Raw genomic sequence first — 19750 nt, forward strand, 5'->3', positions numbered from 1 at the left:
GTAGGAAAGAGAGGAGCTGGGCTGATGCAATCTGTAAAAATAATTTTAACAAGTGATGTAGAGGCTTTGTCAGGTGGTTGAAAATATTTATTCCCTTACACCATACAAAGAGGAGGTAAGTTGCCAAGATTGTTTCAGATTCAATCTGTGGCAATTTACATGATTAATCTGACTAATGCAGTTAGTCTAAAGAGACTTCTAACAATGCATGAGGTCCCTCCCTGTAACATACATCTTAGTTTTCATTCTGACAGATGAATTTTCAGACTTTATCTGTAGGTAACATCCCCAGCCATTGATCTCTTTTCCATCCCAGGTTATCACCTTCTGTAAAAGTTGAAGTGAGATGGGTTTGCTGTTGTGCTTACCCTGTTGGCTCCCTGGCACACTGATCTGATGCAATGTGTGGGCACTCTGCTCTTTTCTGCCACCTCTGCTATGGCAAAAGTCTCCCATGTGGGTCTTATCAACACTATAGTCCAAGAGGCCCTGGCTAATATTTTAAACTTCTGTGGCAGTATTTGCCAAAGTTTCTCAGTCGGAGCCCCCTTGAGTGCAGGATTTAGGACTGAGGGCAGAGATGGAGAGCTCTGCATTTGCAGACTAAGAACAGTACAAAGAGCCCAGGACTCACCAAATTACACCAGCAAAAGGAACCCAAATCTGGGCAGAGGAATCCCACTATTTCTCCCACTCTGTGGCTGAAATCTTGTATTTAAACCTACTGCTTTTATTCTGTTATTCTGAGGTGGCTGGCAAAGATGTTCTTGATAAAAAAAGAAAAAAAACCCATAAAAATAGATAATTCTTGAAGCTAGCCAAGAAATTTCTGCTCCATCAGCTGAATACATTTGAAAGTCAACACACTCAGGCTTTGTTGGAGCTAATTCCAGCACTTAGGATTTAAGTGCGAATCCCCCTCCCTTACCCATAAATACACACATTTAAATGTGTTCATTTTAGTGTTTCAAGTCATCTCAGATTCCATGGCATCCACAGAAAAAAAGCCAGCCTAAAGTCAACAAAGCCCACAATGATGTTGTAAAAAGAGGTGCTATTGGGAATTCATTTCTGTTTTCTATGTTATATCCACCACTGTTTGCGCAATTGCTAGTGCTGAAAAAAACAGTCTTAAAGTTAAATTTGGTTTATCTTCTTTGTTAATTATCATAAGCACAAATACTGTTTTTCAGATTTAGCAGAGATCTAGTGAGGCTAAACAGATTATTGTAAAATCTACAAGAGTTAAGTTTGATATAAAACAAGTGCTTTTTGGATTTAAGCATGGATTTTTACCAAAATTTTCAGTGATTGAAATCCAGAGAGTAACAGCAGACAGCATGAACAAAATCCCAGAACTGCTAAAAACAATGGTAATTTGGCAATCAGTTGGAGCAGGGTTTTACATATTTTATCTGCTTCTACGACATCCAACCTACTACTCCAGCCTACTAGGTTTATTTTAGTCATATCTGTACTGAATCTGGGCCAGTTAGCCTACCTCTTTTTCTCTTGTAAAACACATGTACAGCGTTTGTTACGGCGGAGTAGGCAATTCATAGATAAACGCTACTTTGTCACCCTCCTTCCTACCTTCACACAGAGCAACAGGACTCTGAATGGCTTTCCAAAAACTGCAGAGGGTGGCTAAATGTGCAAGAAGATAAACACAAGTTCCTCCAAAACATATGCTAGTGCCTGAAACCCCTTTCTTGCTGATTTGGTTGTTTATGGTGTCTGCACAGTGAATACATTCCTTAGATAATGCAGGGGTGATGCCTGGACCTGAGCTGTGTGTCACCTAGTTGGAAGTGCAGTAACCAAGCCCAGGTGTCCCAGGGATGGGGGCGTGCTTGCAGAGCCCAGCTACCTGAGAAGACGAGTCAAAGCAATGAGGCAAATCTGGGTGGGGAGAAGTACTGCTGAATGCGACTGGTAGAGTCCAAAACATGAACTTCTACAATTGCGTTGCTGTTATTTATAGTATATATTATGTGAGGACCAGGGGACCCACCAAAACAGACAGTGTGCCCCGTAAGGGGACAGTGGCTGCTACAGTCCCTGTGGTAAAGGTTATGGGATCCTTCAGTTTGGTATTTTGGGGACTCTGACAACCACGCATACATATACCTCTCCACTCTAGCTGACTGCATATTTAAACAGCCCACTCATCACCAATAGACTCTAAAAACTTCCTCTCTAACTACCCTTTCCTTCCCTCTCCACCTCCTCCCCTTAATGCAAGGGAATCCAGCTCCACCTGTGTACACAGCTGTATAATTTTTCCCAGGTTAAATATCCTGTAGTTTTACGTCTGTTCCTGACATTCCTGGTACTTGACAGAGAGAATACCGGAACGGCTAAATATCATCCCCTCAGACATTTTATTAGATCCTTTTGGGTGTAACACTGTGATGATACTTTCAATCCTAGTACTCTGCTGTTTTTAATAGCTTGCCTTATACAATCCAAAGAAGCGCAGTATTAAAATAAAATAATAATAATAATAATAATGGCTTAAAGGTGTTGCCACAAAACCATCTGTTCAAACACCATCAAGAGGGGAAATCTTGCATTTAAAATAGTACTTTCTATAGACCGACATTATTGAGTAGTCAGGCTAGCCTGCTGAAGCAGGTAGGGATATTGTTAGAGAATTTTCCTTAAATAAAGATTTTTTTTTAAAAAAAAAATTCCAGCTTGTGTGAATAAGCTGAGTAATATTTAGTGGCTTATCTGGTTTATGCCTGAGCTCTTTCAGCATTTGAGTAGAGGCCAAAAGAGAAACAGTTATGCCACACTATTTTGTTCAATGTGGCTTTTGTCTAAGAGAAATAATTATCCATCCTTGTTAGTAAGCACTGAAATTTTAAATTGATCTCTCATCAAACTTTCATCATGTGTTTATATGAAAGCTGACCTGAAAGAGCAGTTCTTCAGAGATGTTACCTAGAGTCCAGTGATGCCTGCAGCGTGCGTTAAATCCAGAGACTTTGTTTTATTTTCAGTAACTGTGCAGAATTGTACATACTTCCATTTTTTATCCTCAGAGCTGAAAAAGGAAGTTATAATTATTGACAGTTAGAGGATGCCCAAAATGCTTGACTGTTGCTGCAGAAGAGTGCAACTTAAGCCCTGCTTAATAACAGCAAGTTCCTTGCTGGCATGACCCATTTGGTTGAATTCAGCCTCTCTTGTCTTCATTAGTGCTGGGAAAATAATTCAGATTAAGCCGAGTGTGACTTTGAAATAGCATAGCTGGTGCCTGTCACCCTGTGTGTACAGGGGTACATCTGTCTCGGACTGGAAACAAACACCTGAGCGTCTGAGTCTTAGAGAGAGGCAAGGGGCACTGTGCAGCGTCTGCAGCGTGGCAGCTCAGCAGCCCTGAGCTCAGCTGCAGGAACCTCCTCCAGCAATTTCTCCCACATTTGGACCCTCACACAGAGCCTCCTGCAGAGAACCTCTTGCCCTCCATCACCAGGTGAAGAAGCAGAAGATGGCAGTTCTCTCCCTTTGATGCTGCATCCGTACTGGTGCAGTAAGCAAGGAAGAGTCTTCTCACCAGTCGGTGACATATATTAATCACCCTGCACTGCTGGTTTATCCCTTCAGGGGACAAAAGAGCACACCTTGCCATGTGTTTCAATCTAGTCTGTCCCAAAACATTACTTATAAGCATCAGGTCCTTTTATTATACTTTTCGAAAGAAAATAAAGATAGTTGTATCTAATGTATGGGATACTTTTTTACCTCTTACAAAGGAGGAGTAGAATTTGAAATCACAGAAGTACTTAAACACACTCCAAGCTTTAAATACCACAGGGGATTTATTCAGCACTCAAACACGTGTTAATTGATGAATTTAAGTACATGCCTAAGTGCATTGCTGAATTGGGGCCTAAACCAGCATATTTTCACTTTATTTTTATTTTAATGAAATTTCTTTACATACCCATGTATGGATTTCACTTGGTGAAACTTGACTTCACTGGAAAAACATTTACTGGAAATTATTTCTTAATTAAAATGCAAGCCCATAAATTTTTATCTACAGATGATGTGCAAGACTTTTGCAGTGTGATTTTGAATAGGTACGTAATTTCAGGTGTAGAGAAGAGCAGGAGGGGGAAAAGCGGGCAGTCATCTGGAAACCATAGGGCAGTGTGGCAGAGGCAAGGGAAATGAGCAAGTGTGTATAACAAATGTTATCCACAAAGATATCCACAGGTTTTAATCAACAATTGCTGGGAAGACTATTCCTGGGAAAAATAGTTGTTTTGTTACTTCACACTGAAATTTCTGAACAGATTGAGCACGTTTTTTTTTTTTGACTTAAACTGTCCTTGGAAATTAGAGTTTCAAAATACAGAGCAAGCAGCTGGGAAGAAACTCAGTTGACTTCTGTGAGGTGCAGAACTTGAAATACCGTCTCTGTTTTATCTTTTTGCAGCCCCTGTCTCCCCCACCCTGCCTGGCTATTTCCTGGCTGCCAGTCTCCTGCTTGAATTGGAGCCCAACAAAGAAAACTGTCAAAATTGTAACCTACATCTTTCTCAAAACTGTATTGTACCCTTCCAGGTAACCAGTTTCTTTACTGGTCTGAACTGGAAATGCTGAAGTAGATGTGAAATATAATTGATTGCCAGTCTACGAGAGACATATGAGGAGGTGCAGCTTTCTTCATGTCTAAAAGAAGACTAAGAGTGAAGAGTTCCCATCTGTGTGCTGGTGAAATACCCACATCAATACCAACTGAAATACCCACTGAAAAAGAAAAATAAAACTACGAGATGAAATCTTGTCACGTGAAGACAACATGCTGTTAGCATCTGACATGCCCACAAATGAGTGGTTTGCAGTATTTGAAAGTGCTAGATATTGGCACCAGCTGCCACATTCCTAGTACTGGTGAGATGCGACATACAGAAAGTGTTTAAATCTCCTCTCCAGCACTCACCTTCAGTGATACTGAGGGGAAAAACAGACTCATCAAACCTCCTGCCTTTACAGATTTTATTACTGCAACTGCCCTGACATCTTCTGGGAGCATCAGTGTCTACTGGGTTTTGTTGTTTGGTGTTAGCAGAGCGTCATGGCAACACTACAGCCAGTCCAGGACAACAAAACGCATGTACAGGCTGTTTAGTACCTCTCCAACAAAGTCACTGCAGGGCTGAACGTAGACCCATAAACACACTTCGAGGATTAACATCTGCAGAAAACTCAGAGTTTATAGTTAGAGGTGTTTCGGAGTAGGTTACTGCTTGCCGCTTCATAAAATCTTCACGCTGCCCTTTTTGAAGATCAGTGGTGGAGCTGTCATCAACCTCAAAAACCAAAGGAAGTGCATTGTTGCTGAGGATACTTTTACACACAGGACTTTCCTGTACTCAGGAAATTTGAGGTGGGAGGGGAATTGAGCACGCCAGTACCAAACGTTATGGATGCTGTCCCTGGGGCATTAGTCACACCTGGCACCTTCCCAGTGAGAGGTATCCTGGTTTTAGGGCTGGTGCCTCTGAACTCCAAGGGTCCTTCCTCCTGAAAAGTGAGAGGCATACTTACCCCACATGAGGATGTGTGAGGATTAGCTCTCTGTAAAAACAGACATCTCCTCTGTGGATCACAATTTATATTGTGTGAGAGGCCTCGCCTAGGTCTGGGTATCACTGCCGCCAGCCGTGTGCAAACATACAGCTGACAGACAGTCTGTGACAAAGGGCTCCCAGTCTGAAAGTGTTGGGACAGGTGATGGAGACAAACATGTGGACGGGAGAGGGAGAGGAGGAAGATGATGAATGAAAATACAAAAATAGCAGGATGCCTTTGTGCTTAATAGCTGTCGAGCTCTCTACTAGGGCTATTTGACTGAAATAAAACACGTGATTTCTGGGCAATAAAAGCAAAATACTGTAATTGCAATACAATGAGTCAGAGATATGTCTTTCTAAATAAAAAAATTATTAATATTTAAGCTGAAAAAGGCAGATTTTTTTGGGGGGTAAAAATAACAATTCATGTGAACTTCAGCAAATCCCAGGAATATGCATCCAACTAATGTGTGTTTTGGTGGGGGAGCAGAAACTTTGTGAGGAAAAAGATCAAACTGTCTGTAAGAGGGCAGCAAATCCCATGTAGAAACATATTACTCTTTCTCTGAGTGTGTAGATACCTCTTGTTTACCTTTCTGGGCAGCACATGTACTGGGGTAAAATGAGGCCAAAGAAGAAACTGGCCTCTCCATGTGGCACCATGGCCCAGGAGCAGCACATAACAGGATTTTTTCAACAGACAATACCAGTAGGGCCAGTATAGCATTGCCAGCCCTCACAGCCTTTGGAGGAACCAAGGATATTGTGACTGTCAAAGAAAGTTTGCAGCAAGGAGGGAAGTAGGACGATGGAAGACAGCTAGGGGAGCACACCCTTTAAGCGATCAGTTTGAGGGCTGTGGGGTTTATGGTGGATTTCCCGTGAACTGAGCGTTGAATGGGGCAAATTTACTTCGAAAGTTTCTTGTGAAAAACAGCAGTGAGACCAAGTAGTTGAGGGATGCATTAGAGTTAAAATAATACAATTGCTCCCTTTCTTCTTTCATTCTAGGATTTATTAATCTTTTCTTTCTCCAGTCCCACAGGCTGGTTCCCCTCTTGTGTAGGAAATTAGTCAGGAAGGGTGCTACTGAATTCAGCGATTCTTCTGGACTCTATGCAGTAAATGCTGTATTTCATAATTTCTGTTTCAATGAATTTCTGTGCAGGAGAAAGTAACAATCTCTTTCGTCTTCTGAAAAAGTACTTGAATGGATCATTTATCTTATTTTTTTTTTTAAACCTTTCCAGAAGAGAACTTACTTACAAAAATATTTATTTTAATTCTTACCTATGATCATTACTTATGTTTAATGCAACAGTTAATCCCCCATGTCTGATAATTTATGTTCAATCAAGTTGCCTTTACTATCATAAGAAAGATTTCTATTGAGTCCAGTGAGAAAAGGCCTTGGGCACCTAATCTACTGTCAGGTACTCTGGCCAAGTTGCTGCACCCTCTACAAAGGCCAGAAACAAAGTGAAAGAGATGGGACATAAACAAAATAGAGGGAGAGCAAGTGAGTGAAGGAAGGGGGGTTTGAGACAAGTTCCTAATGGTGTTTCAGTAGAAGTCAATGTCAACACTCACACTGGGTCTGTCTGTAGGAATATGCCTTTAAGCAATTGAATTGAGCCCTGCCTTGGAGTAGGATCAAGTCTTACAGACTCCCATTCAAATCTCCCATCCTATTTTGCGCTAAGCCTAGATTGACAGCAGGTGAGATCCTAGTGTTAACAGTTCACTTCCCCTGCCGTTTCTGTATCCAATGCGAATGACCCACAAGTCCTCCCAGTGGTCTTTGCAAGCAGAAGAAATAAGTGCACAGTTGTGTTTTTTTAAATGGAATAATTTTAAAATAACAGGTAGCTTAATCCAAATCAAATGCTACAGTTGTGAGCAAAACTTGTAAGCATTTTCATTCACTAAATGAATCTAACTATGTAGAATTGTTAAAATGTTTTCCTCTTTTGTTTTCTGCAAAGAAGAATATTGTGTGGGACTGCAGCTTTGAATCAAACTGGACTTTTTAACAGTTGTGCAATGGGAGGAAGGAAGAAGAGATGAGAGAAAAAGGAAAAGAGAAATCCAGAATCCTTTACCTTGTATTCACTTAGAATAATTTCACAGAGGTGCCCGTGGGTGGTCTTGTTTCCAAAGACAGAGCGAATCTCTGCCTGATGCATTTTGCTGTATTAAGCTTGGGGAAATGAAATATATCTGGAGGTGGGAAGCTGCTTTGTTTGCAGCTCGGGACCAGCACTTGGGGGTTTTCAGTCTTAACCCCTGAAGGCAAAGACCTACCACTAATGCCAAGGGGTTAACTTCGTGATTTCACACATTAGGTCTTCATAAAAGCAAATTCCCTTGTACGGGGGCTATGTGAAATTGCATGTTGTGAGTCTTTTACAGAAGGGCTGGGTTGGATATCTTCCACATAATTCAAGAAGAAACAAAATCTAACTGATGTAGGCATGCAATTTCTGCTGCCTAAGGCTATTGAAGTGCAAAACTGGAGAATGGAAATCCCCGGGGGAACTTGCAAACTAATCTATGGTTCAACTCATATCGTGCTGCTGTTTTCCTTCTCACCAAAGACCTGTTTCTGAGATGAAAAACATCACTCTGGAAAGCAAGTGTCACTATCTAAGGTGTAGAACTTCACATAGGGAAACCCCATATTTTGACATCAGCTCTTCTATGCAAAAGCAAAGTGTTTGACAGAAAAAAAAGGTGGCTTAATATGCTATTCACTTACTAGAAGTGTAGACAGCTATATCTCTAGCACACTTAATTACAGATATGCAAAACAGTCACCTTCAAAATAACACAATGAGCAACAGCCCCGCTGTAACGGATTTAGTGCAGTTTTATGGATATATTGCCTCCTTTTTGCTCCGTTGCACTCCAGAGCTATAAGTGCAAGTGAATTACATTTTAAAACAAGAAATAGCTATGTGAGCTTGCCTGGGATGGTGTTACCCTTCATAAGAATTATTTTCCCAAAAATGAGAAGGACAAGCATTGGTCAGTTTGGAAAAGTCAATGGATTTTACCTCCAATACTGCCTGGACTTGAATCCAGTGCTCATTCATCATACTGTGAGTTTCTTTCTCTAGTAAGCTGAGGAAAAAAAATATAGTGATGGCAAATCATAAGGACCAAACTTACATTACCAGAAAAATTCTAGTATATTTTGCACTAAAAATCTGTGTTGACTTTGGTTCAGTATCTTTGCATCTTGTAAACACTTCAGGTACAAAAAATCGTTGGTTAGCAGAGCTCTGAAAAGAAGAGAAAGAGAAGGAGAAATTTCTCCTCTCATACACATTTCAGCAGACTGAAAACCAACAGCAATGTGGGCAGGAACAGCTCTGTGCTCTCACAAATCTTGCACAAGGAAAAGATGTATTATTTCTTCCCAATAAATTTCATTAAAATGAAAGCCAAAAGCTGTCACTCTCCACTAAACTGCATCTTTGAGTTATGTGTTTATATAAACAGGTTGCCTCTTTTTGCTATACCCTCTTTCTTACCTTCTCCTTTTGTTGTCTACATTTTTCTCTCTCTCTCCTTTTGGTCATCCCTGTTTGCTGCAACTCCAGTCTCTCCCAGCTCCCAGTCTTGGGGCACAGGGCAGCACTAGCTGGGATGAGATGGATGAGGTCTGTGCTGCTGTGGTCTGCAAGACATCCTAATGCGTCAGATACCGGCAGACTCTCCAGCCACAGCACACCTTTCCTGCACTGGCAAATGAAATAGGGCTAAGAATAAGAAGTTGTCCTTCTGGCATATTTTCCAGCCTTGCATTTGGCCAACTGGCCGAAAGAATAATTAAAAGAATGAGAAGTAACTGAAGGGTTGTCTACTGAGGTTAGGATACACTTAAGTCCACTGTTTTATTTCTCCGCAGAAAGAAGCAAATGCTTATTTGGCGTCACATCTCTTGCTCTGAAGGAAAAGGTGAGGAAGAAAAGAGGCTGTGCCAGAGCAAGATTGAAAGGCTCGATGTTAAACTCTTAGCCTGTTCAAACTGTCAGCATTGCACTGCCTCTTCATGGCGAAAACTTTCACATTTAAACCAGGAATCTTTTATCCCAAGAGCTAATTTCTTTTGTTGGAAATACCCAGGAAGCCTCGCGGCCCAGCATTTTCACAGGGTTCCCTCCAAGTTTTCACTTTGGTCTTAAGAAGATTTCACCTACAAGTGCTTTCCCTTTCTGATAGATACAAACAAGGGTCCCCACTTTCTATGAAGATTAATTTAGATTTTCTATTACGGAGGCACCCACCCCCCAGCCACGTGATTCCTCTCCTTTTGAAAACTAGGTAAAGCCTGTAAAGAGGCAGCTGTGTTTCAAGCTCTTTGAACAGTGTCTCCTATAGAAGAGGAGAATAGATAAGCCGTCTTGCAAACACTGTTAGTAGAGACCAATAATCAGTGCAGAAGAAGTCTGCGCTGGGGATGAATGTATCAATTTACCTCAGGCTGTGCACTTCAGAGATGGGCTTTGCCCTAGATTGGTTATGTTTTAAGCCTGTCCTGTAACTAAAATAAAACCACTTTGTTATGACAGGAGTTTGTTTCTAAATTGCAGATTTTCCCATCTGTATGAAAGGGCAAAGCGATGACACTCTAAACCTGCCTCTTTGGAGGTTTTCATCATGAATATACACATTATGCACATGAGTGTTCATTGTGTATATATGTGTGTGTGCGTGTAAATATATCTATCTATTTATAAACAAATGAAACAAAACACATTTCAGAACGTCCCTTCTCCCCATGCACATAAGCTGGCAATGAAACAGTTGACCAAAATCACACATTGTACAACACATAGATTTCTTAATTTGCAAACTTCATATCAGTACTAAGGGATTCCTGGTAGCTGTAAAGCATCATTATTTGCATTACACTAAGGTTTGCATCTTTTTGTGTTTGATTTTCGTTTTGTTTTATTGTTTTTTGGGTTTTTTTTTAACTACAGTGCTTGTCAGGTTAAACCCTTAACTCTGTTATATATAAAGCTTCAAGCAGAAGATTGAAAATTGCTCTCCACTATTCTAAGCCTGGGTAGACTGTGGTGAGATGAGCACTCTGAGAAAGTCAGACGAAAAAAATTAAATCTGTGTGATTCCAGCAGAACTAGTGTTTTACCACTGTCTGGGAACAAAGTCAAGTTGCCTGTAGCCGACTTTCAGAAAAAAAAATTCACATCCTGGAGCAAGATAAGCACATCCAGTTCTGGGAGTGCATAGTAAGGCACTGAGATGGGGGAAAAAACTCCATGTGCTTCTTGTTCCATAAAAGGAGGTTAAAGTTGAAATACAGGGTAGAAACCTTCAAGAAAATGATGAAGGAGATGTTGGTTATTATTATAAAAGATCATTGTTTCAGGTGACTACCCTGAGGCTCTTCAGTGAAGCTACTTCAGTTGAAGACCTCTGGGAATTCACTATGGAAGAGGCCTTAAATATCTTCAAATCAAAGGTATAAAAAAGTGGCCCAAGTCTGTATTCTAATGAAAGCCAAAATGTTTGTAAGGAAGATCTTCAGATCAAGTGGATTAAAAAAAATTGCTTTACAAAATGAGAGTAAATGCAAATGACTGCCAGAATGGAGAATAAAGAGCAGGGGAAAATCTGAGAACTGTGTTCTAAGTAGGAAAGTATAAGTCTACAGTGAGAATTTCCAAAAGTCAGGCTGAGGTAAATTTTTGGAGATAAAAGAATTAAGTAGCAAAAGATTCATCTAGAATATTTATTAAAAAAAAATCACATCCAGTGAGAATAAGTCTGGTATTAAAGAGCATTTATTTGAGGTTCACACAATCTTGAGTATCTTGTGTCATCTGAGAAATACACTGTAGTTGATAACAAGAGGCCACATGAGAAAGTGACTATAGAAATGGAAATGACCATGGCATTGAAAATGAATTCCAGTGCAAGAAATTTTATCAAATAGATCAAATCAAGAAGAGGAAGAACAAAATAGTGACATGTGCATTTTAGAAGAGGTGGCAGACCAGGGCATCTTTGAGTTCATTAGTCTAATCCCAATAACGCATAAGAGAATGATTGCTGAAAAAAAATAATTAGAAGTGCATCAGGATATAAAAATATGTGTGAGAGAGGTTTATTAAAGACACCATGCCAGACATTTTAAACTCTTTGACAACTGATTTTCTAGATGAAGGAGATCTATTACATATACTCTGTCTGGCCTTTGTAAGGCATCAAATATATTGACACATGGGAAATCTCTACAAAGTGGAAAAGGGGGGGATGAATTAGGCTATTGAAAGGAAGTAAAGAACTGCATGCCAGAGAGGCAAAATGAGATTGCAATGAAAGCAAGTATCAAGCCAGAGGGAAACTGCTAGGATAATTCTTCAAAGATGGATCTAATAGTCATACAAATAATTATCTCACAGAAAGTATGAACTTCACCAAAGAGTCGACACGCATTGCTAATGTGTAGAAATGGCCAAAGAAATGGAGCAATAAAGCTGGATTAGTGGTACACAGCTAAATATCCTGCATTTTAGAAGTAGTAAATGCTAAAATTTCTTTTTATTGAATACTGACAGATAAAGAAAAGATATTGTTGCTGAGCAATATAGAGAGAATGTATTTTATTTTAATATTAGCTGAATGACAGATTTATAACAAAATTACACTTATGGTATGTCAGGTGTCTAAAACATGTTCTATGAAATAGGCAAGCTATTGCTTGGGAAAGATTTGACATATTTATTTTCACATAGCTTCTGAGAGCTAAGGAAAATATCCCCAACTTACACAGCAGGACCTGTAGATGTTCAGTAAGTTCAGGTTCTACCACTGCAAACATCCAAGGCCTACACGTGCCACTTGTGTGATGTAAACTAGATCAGTGCTTCAGATTTAAGAGCTATTAACAGCCAGAAGAGCACCATCTCTCATTCAGACATGCAATTTTCCATCACTACCACTGTCATTCCTGGGAACTGGGACAGGACTGTTCCAGAGGAAAAGAGAATTTTCTTTGATTTTTTTTCACCCTTTCAACCGTATGCTTTGGAAAGGCAGTGTGCAACTACTGAAGCAGATACTCTCCCACTTGAATGGCAAAGCTAAGCAGATCTCTCATACCATCAGAAGGAGCTGCTGCAGTTGTGGAGTGAAGGGAGTGCTCAGGAAGACCGCTGCCTCCAATAAATCTTGTGCTTGCAATTTAGTAACATTTCAATAGATGTGGACACAGATTAAAATGGTTTAATGGATTTAGGATCCCTCTGGATCAAATTACAACTGGGACCATGTCATTCCCATGAGGAGGAACCTGATGAATTCTGTAGAAATGAACACAGATAGTTTGATGCAGGCATGGCTGGGGCTATAGAAGATCGTCTCCTATTCCACATTCCAAGAGAGAAGAAAAATATCTCACCTGAGCAATTTCTGTTCTTCAGTCGTGCAGATGGTGTTTTGCTTTCCACCATAAATGATACTTTATTTCAGTGATACAGCCTGGTGTGGAATTCTTCAGGAGTCAAAGATATATTCTGTAGAGGCTACTTTTAGAGAATCTGAAACAGTCTTTGCTCTTAATATTTTCCACCCACCAGAAAAATCACCAGTTGTAACAGAAGAGCAGACCTGTGTGCAAATTTGGCAACAGATTGCAGGAAGGATCATCAAAGTCCCTCAGAATCAGTCCTTCTCCTCTTCTCTTAAGTTAAAATTAAATTTACCACTCATTTAAAGAGAAGCATTAAGACTACTGCTTTCACTTCTCACAAAACTGACTTCTCTGTGTGTTAGAACTGATTCCAGTGTCTTATTCTAGACTGGGAGAGAGTTTCATGGCAGATAGCCTCAATTTCTCATAGGCTTAGACTATGCAACCCTACCAATCCATAACAGTGTTCTAGATATGTTAGCTAGTGCATTAATAACGTGCCTTAATAAGGACCACTTGGATTCATGCCAGAGTAATTCTTCTTATGTACAACCTTCAGAGTGATTAAAAGGTTAAACATTTATTTAGAATAATCATTTGAGAGTACTCTTTGTAATGGCTATACTCAGCACAAGGATCATTTGTATCTCTGTTGCTGAAAATGGTATCTTAAAAGGGCCAGGACTTAATTTAAACACTTCATTACAATAACAGAAATAATAAAGCCTCTGCTCTCACTCTCTCTTTCTCTCTTTCATCCCTTCCACTACTGAACAAGAGAGAATGGGACAACTAGGAAGACAAATAAGCTGACCTGGCATACAAATCCTAGCAGAAATTACACAATATATGAAGTTGCTGTAATCGACTTGAAGAAAACACTGTTATAGCTTTTTTTTCAGAAGTGTCCCTCTGTCATATCCATGTTAAGCACTCAGCTTTTCGTGTCTGACCTGGAAAGCTTCAAAAAACACACAGAAAGCCATAATTTACTGAAATATAACAATTTTTTAAAAGTGAATGATGCTTAGATTTATTACAAGACAAGAAATACTGAAAACATATGGCATACTTTTCAATTCAACTAAAAAGGGAGGTGTTTTTTATAAATCTGACATTTACTCCTTTCACATCATATCCCTTAAGGCAGAGTTCCAAACCAGTTGAAAACACAGATTTTGTTTCAGAAGTTGAGTAACTTGGAATCAACAACAATGGAAGGTACGAGCAACCATAAGTAATTAAAAAGTGCTTTGGAAATATGTTGATAAGAAATATTGCTAGGGAAATAAAGGAGAAGTTGACAATAGAACAGCATAGACATGGGTGGCGAATATATTTGCAAATGACATCTCACTGATAGAAGCTTGTGGAGACAGTGATCATTTTTATCCTGTCAAAGAAAATATTTTTGCCATCACAAACTGAGACTCCTAGCTTGGTTAATTAAAATGAATACCACAGCAGACCAGAATGACTTCTGGATATTTTCTAGTTAGCTTTGAAAGTGTGATCTCCCAGCCTAAGTTGAAATATCCTCCCTTCTAACATAAGTTTTCAGCTGCAGTTAAAAAAAAAAATCTTTCTTTGTTGGAAATATATAAGATTTAGGAAAAATCAATCAAGAAATCATTGAGGATGCTTAAAGAATTTTGACCATCTTCAAAATGCTTGGTAGGGCTTTTGAATTGTAGACTTTTTGCTTTCAAGATCTTCCTTGTATGCTTGTGCTTCCAGTCACTTTTAATATCACAATAATGACTATCTACAACTTCAAAACACAAGGCTTTTATAGGATATTTTTATATTTCATTTGCTTAGTTACTTTTTGTCAAGTGTTCTTGCAGATGTGAAATTAAAGAAATTTTCAGATTGCTGCTCATTCCAACAAAAACTGGATTTATGAATTAAATACTTAGGCCTGTAATGTTGAAATTGCTAGATGAGCATAATGTAATTAGGTAGAAGATTGTTTCATTTACATTGAAAATTTCATTGCTCCAGAAGAGGAAGCATTAGTCAAATAAAGTACTTTAACACTAGAATCATGAAAACACCACCCATAGCATTACTATTATTTAAGCACGTCAACTAAACTCACTAGAAAGAACAAATCTAAGATAAAAATATGCCAACCTGCTTTTTGTTGTTATCGCTAGGTAAGTGATACACTAGGAGCTTAAACTGAAACAGCTTGGCGTGGTAGAATTAAATGACACTAAAAATTATTTCTGTAAAAATTATATTTAATAATCAGTTGCGATTCATAAAAGATTGGTATTTAAAGTGTAGTCATGCATATTATTATGTGTATTTTGAAACAGCAACTGGAATCAAATAGTAGTTTATCACCACAAAAAGCACAATGTAAGAAAATTCAGAAGTATAGAGCTTTTGTTCAATAGAAGCTTTATCTCAGTTTCAAGGGAAGTAAGGTTAGGCTCTGTAAATAACTTCCCTTGGATTTGTCCCTTGATCCCGACATTTATAGATCACTGTTTTCTCAAGGTTACGCTAGGTACGTCACATTATGGCTTAAATTCCCCTGCCCTGCACTCTTTCAATTGAATTTAGATATGATTCCTCAACTTGTCTTCAAAGACCTTCACCGTTGTTACCCCTGATACTCCAGATGTGACTTCCTTGTTCTTTCTCCCACTCTGCCCACGGTTCTGCTGTTTACTACCTGCAACGCTGATCTTACAAGAGGTCTACATCTATGTTAATGCTACTTCAGAGGCACGTAGTAGCAGTTTGGAACAGTTTTGCAAGATCACCATCCTTCAGGCACTATAATAAATATTTCTACCTGAAGTTTGAGTAACTGGCCATAAGCTGTGTGCTAGAAGAGGCAAGGAGCACTTAACTCAAAACAAGCATGCCCCACAAAGACAAAATTTATTTGGGTTGCAGAATGCATTTTTTTGATCACTTCATGACTACTGCTTGCATATTAAATATTATCTCCCTTATGTTCCATCACAGGCTTTTTCTTTTTTCTAACTGAGCTTAACCTACAGACATTTTCTTCTCCCGTGGTTTGCAATACTTCTAGTAGAATTATAGAATAGTTTCACTTGGAAGGGACCTTTAAAGGTCATCTAGTCCAACCCTCCTGCAATGTGCAGGGACATCTTCAACTATATTAGATTACTCAAAGCCCCATCCATCTTGACCTCGAATGTTTGCAGGTATGGGATGTGTATAACCTCTCTGGGCAACATGTTCCAGTGTCTCACCACTATCATAAAATTTCTGTCTTTGAAACGAAACTCATTGCCACCAACTTTGCTGCAGATAAAGGAGAACAGACTATCCATAGTCATCTTGCCTTATCAGTCAGGATCCCAAACTCTGGCTGTGAAAAATAATTCCCAATTTTCCTTTCTTTCTCCAGACCCCATCAAGTACTATTTCAGCACAGCGAACTTGGTTATTTCTGACTGGGAGAATCCAATACAATGCAATAAAAAGCAATTAAACAACTGAATCATAAAAGTATGGCTATTAGACACACTACTGCTTAGATGCTAAACTGGGAGGGAAATTTCATGGAAGCAAATAAAAACAGAATTCAAACTTAATTTCTCAAGGCTAGTTCAGCAACACAGATTTGATTGCTAATATGGACATACTCAGTGGAAAAGAAAGTACGTCCAGCACTCCTTTGATTTTAAGAGTGTTGTTCAAATATACCTCAATGTAATGTCAACAGAGAAAGAAGCCCAATATGTTCAATTGGTTATATAAACTCATATCAGAGGTATACTAAACAGAACTGATGTGGCACGGAGTTCACATTTCTTCTTCAGTTTATAGACATTAGGAATTTCAGTAAGAAATAGAAGATTATAGATTGTTTTGAAGAGTTTTGGTCAGAAATGAGATAAATAGCTGAAGTTGCTATCAACTTTGCATCAAAATATTAAACTGAAAGAAAAGAACTAGTGGATACATGTGTAATCAGTCAAAAGGATAACCAATTTCTTAGGAAAGGGTCAACATGACTTTTATAGTGAGAAGTCACATCCTTGCAGATCTCATAGTATTACCCGAGACAACAAAAGTAGATAAAGCAGATGCAGTTGCTGTAGACTGCCTGGATTTTCAAAAGGTTTTCAACAAGACTTTTCCCCAAGTATTCTTATGGAAGATCAAATTGCCACGGGACAGGAGACGAGGTCATGACATTAGTGATGAAAAGGTGAGAAACATAGAGAAAAAAAAAATTATCTTCTTTTTTCAGAGGCAGAAGGTCAAGTGTGGAGATTTCTGTGATAAACCAACTGAAAGAGGGATTGAAGAGTAAGGTGACAAAATTGGCATCAAAACTAGATTATTCAGGATATTTACAAGCTAAATCAACTGCAGAGCTCCAGAAGGACCTCACTATATTGAGCAACTGGGCAATAAAATGGCAGATTAAATTTGATGCAGAGAAATGTAAAGGAATACTCTTGGGAAAAAAAGCCATGTTTTTTCTTATTAAATGATAGTTTTCAGATTATTTACTACTGTCCAGGGAAAAGATTTCTGAGCTCTGACAGATAGTCAGCTCATTGGTGAGTAGTGGTCAAAAAGTATAGGAAAGGGGCATCATGACAGAGTACCATGACTCTAGATAAACCCACAGCACACCAGCATCTTAATTACAGTGCTAATGTTGATTTCCAGTCTCTCTAGGCAGATATTTCAGAACTAAAAATGGCTTGGAGAAGGTTAAGATGACTATGGGAGATTCTCAACACGAGGAGTGAATGTAATCTAATTTCAGTGAGCAAGGAGTAGAGGAGAAGATAAAAGAGTTAACTTTATACAAACCACATACATTATAAAACTATAAGTGAGGTGGAGATAGTGAATATGCAACATTATTAACTGCCACTGAAATACAAGAAAAAAGGGTAAATCCAGCCAGGGTTACAATTGCAGCAAAGGGGATATTTCTTCATACCACCAGCAGACAAGCTGTGAAATTTGCTGGCATGCGGCTTTGTGGGAGCTCACAAACTAACACGGTTTCATAGATCTATTGGACAAATTAGTGGAAGGGAAGTTCACCATGAACAATGCTGGTGCTAACTCTGGCTCAAAGAGTGTCCAAGCTGGACACTTCCTCAGGCTGTGAGAATGGCCTGAGTATGCATTCCCTCCGGGATTACCCTGCTGAGCTGCATTTTCTAGGCATCTGCTAGTGGCCAACGACACAGATGAAGAACGGGGCTAGACAGATCTGTGGTCTGCTGCGGCTCTTCTGTGCACATGAAAACAGGCTTCCTTGTAAGAAGGTACATAATTTGAGAAACAAACATACGTCCTCCAGGATGCAAAGAAACTTGGTCGAATCGGTAAGAGAGGATTACTGATTTTCGGAACAGACTGGGAATTGTTTTTCTCTTCAGCTGAGACTTCGTCTATAGGAATGTTTTTTCCCATTGCTTCTACATTTAGTAATTAAATGGACGGCATTAATAATGTCCAAGAAAGTGTTTTGATGTGTATTGTTTACACTATGCAACTTCAAACAACAGGAATGTACATCCATTATACTGAAAATGTGAATGATGCTCTGGTTAAAGTTAAAAGTTAAGGTTTAAGTCAGACTTAGCAGGAAGAAAAAGAGGTTTTAAACTTTCATGGAAATGTAAGTCAGTAAATAACATATTATTTCAAATTGACATGTAGAATATACGCAGATGTGTGTACAGGCACTATGCATGTATAAAGTTAACACATTTACATGAGTGAATAACAATAAAATAATTTGATGTAGAGCTACTAAAAAAGGATTAAAACTTGTGTATAATCTCATTCTGATTTAGCAGTAACCACTAGATAAGGGATTCCTAACACCCTAAAATACATTAATTGTCATGCCTCTATTTTGAAGCAGTAATTTTTTTAAGTATCTATTGATCTTGCACTGGAGGCTCTCAAAAGAAGTATAGGGTGCCATAAGGGATTCTGTATCTCATCAAAGCTTTTTACCTAGGGGAATTATTGTTAAAGGATGATTTAGGAGAAGAAAGCTTCTCCCTTTCCTTCAGAACAAAGATTAAAAATCCTGTTGCAATATGAAAGTGTCTGAATGCAAATTATTTGTAATACACACTTACTACAGAAGCAGATTCAGTCCCTGGGTTTAGTGGAGAACAACTACTTGAGGCTGCTTTGCGTCCCCTACTCCCCCGTCCTTTTCCTTGAGCACATTGAAGATGAGGTATTACATTTGATGAAATCCAGGACTGTAGATCAATACACCATGGAGTGAAGATATGCTCTGGAAAATGTAGTTCCTGCATCTTTAATATTCTCCATTTCCTTTTATCCTAACCTTCACACTCCCAGGAGCTTAATAGCTCTTAGTCAGCTTGGTGGTTCCAGTGCCCCTCTTCTTCCTGCTGGCAGACACATGCCTTCCGGCTCGAAATACCGACATACGTTGGACAATCTAATTTATAATCTTAAATCTTCTGGAAAGGGCTGCAAAGGCTCGGCCATACAGGGTTTTCCAAATTAATTCTGAAAATAAAACAGTATACGTAGCAGGCGGGTAACTTTATCTAGATTTCAGAGATTTGGTTACATGAAAGTGAGAATATAAAAATGCTTTTGCATGTAGCAGAATACTGTTGAACACATTTGGAAAGGATCAAGTCAAGACTACCTAAATCATTCAATAAAATCTGCTACATAAAACATCTAATAA

Source organism: Cuculus canorus, chromosome 1, assembly GCF_017976375.1.
Source record: "Cuculus canorus isolate bCucCan1 chromosome 1, bCucCan1.pri, whole genome shotgun sequence".
NCBI classification, from domain to species: domain Eukaryota; kingdom Metazoa; phylum Chordata; class Aves; order Cuculiformes; family Cuculidae; genus Cuculus; species Cuculus canorus.